Here is a 1,245-nt window from a genome sequence, read left to right as displayed (position 1 = left end):
TCGTTTAATCTTATGTTTGTATCTGAACAATATGTTTCTGCAACTTATTTTTTATTACATAAAACAAGTTGATTCTAACTGTTAAAACATAAACAACTTGTCTGTATGTCAGGTTTGTAAAGAAAATTTGTATTGATTCCAGTCATTGTTCAAAAATGTATAGGAAACATTGTATATTGCAAGTTATTAGCTTTGCTTGCATTTAAAATTTTCCAATTGTTAAACAACGCTGTTACAATATATTTACAACTACTTTATTGGTTCTACTGTCTCTCCAACAAATTACAGCCACAATGTAACTTTGTGGAAACAACACCATTTCTATGAAAACTAAATGATGTAAATCAACTGAGCTACAACAAAAGGAACTTTCAAAAATGTAAATAATATTGAAAGAACACATTATGAAAAAGGAGGACTGCACAAGTCAAAAGGTAAATATTCTTTATCAGAAACGATTTCAAATGGCATGTCACAAAAAAAACTAACAATATGTGACAGATTGTGGAAAGCGACTTATATTTTCTTTGAATTCAATGTTGGCACTCAGGGCAAAGTCCAGGTATGCCATCACAGTAGTAACGAGGGTACTCTCCTCTCCTCCGCATCTGAAAATAAAAAAATAAAAAAACAAACAAAATAAAAAACAGGTGCATTGCAAGACTGTAATACAGGAAGAATGGATGATACATATGATTATGAATGAATCTTACCTGTAAGATTGGCGGTATCCTTTCTACCTGCATGGTGAAGAGCATTAAACAATAATTAATACTTTATATCTCTCAGTATCTTATCCTTTCATCTCTAATGATATAAAAAAAAAGTTGTCCAAATAATGAATTTTAATAAAAAAAAAAAAAATCATTTAGGGTTTACGTCTCATTTGCACATAAAGATACACAAATCAAAATTACTAGTTATGTGTAAATTTAAAAATGAACCTTGATTTGTGCCTCGGCTCCTTTGGCATAGGTGTGGTCATCAGCACACAGAGTCTGTAAAAATACAGATATGTTCTAAGTGAAAGATGAATGCAAATCTAAATAACATCAAAACTGCTTCAACCCTTTTAATTCTTCTATACTGATTTTCTTTCAGACTTAAAAAAATAAGCATAGAACAAAAGTACACTGTGAATGGACATAATACAAATTCTATGACTTAAAACAACAAAGTGATGAATTTTAGCTACAGCTTACCTCACATTTTGCCCTCTCATTAACTTTTTTCCGCTTTCTCTCA

General features: G+C 30.4%; 1 long non-coding RNA gene across 1 annotated transcript; it reads right to left on the bottom strand.

Annotated features, from left to right (window-relative positions):
• Positions 1–427: 427 nt before the first annotated feature.
• On the bottom strand, positions 428–857 carry LOC119793423. Its single transcript, XR_005282095.1, has 2 exons — positions 714–857; positions 428–608 (listed from the first exon to the last, which is right to left on the bottom strand). It is a non-coding gene; the product is annotated as an uncharacterized LOC119793423 (long non-coding RNA).
• Positions 858–1,245: the final 388 nt, after the last annotated feature.

The sequence above is a fragment of the Cyprinodon tularosa genome, unplaced genomic scaffold (genome assembly GCF_016077235.1).
Source record: "Cyprinodon tularosa strain WSP-4 unplaced genomic scaffold, ASM1607723v1 ctg451, whole genome shotgun sequence".
Taxonomy (NCBI): domain Eukaryota; kingdom Metazoa; phylum Chordata; class Actinopteri; order Cyprinodontiformes; family Cyprinodontidae; genus Cyprinodon; species Cyprinodon tularosa.
The sequence above is the reverse complement of the archived record's forward strand: the minus strand, read 5'-3'. Positions and strand labels throughout refer to the sequence as shown.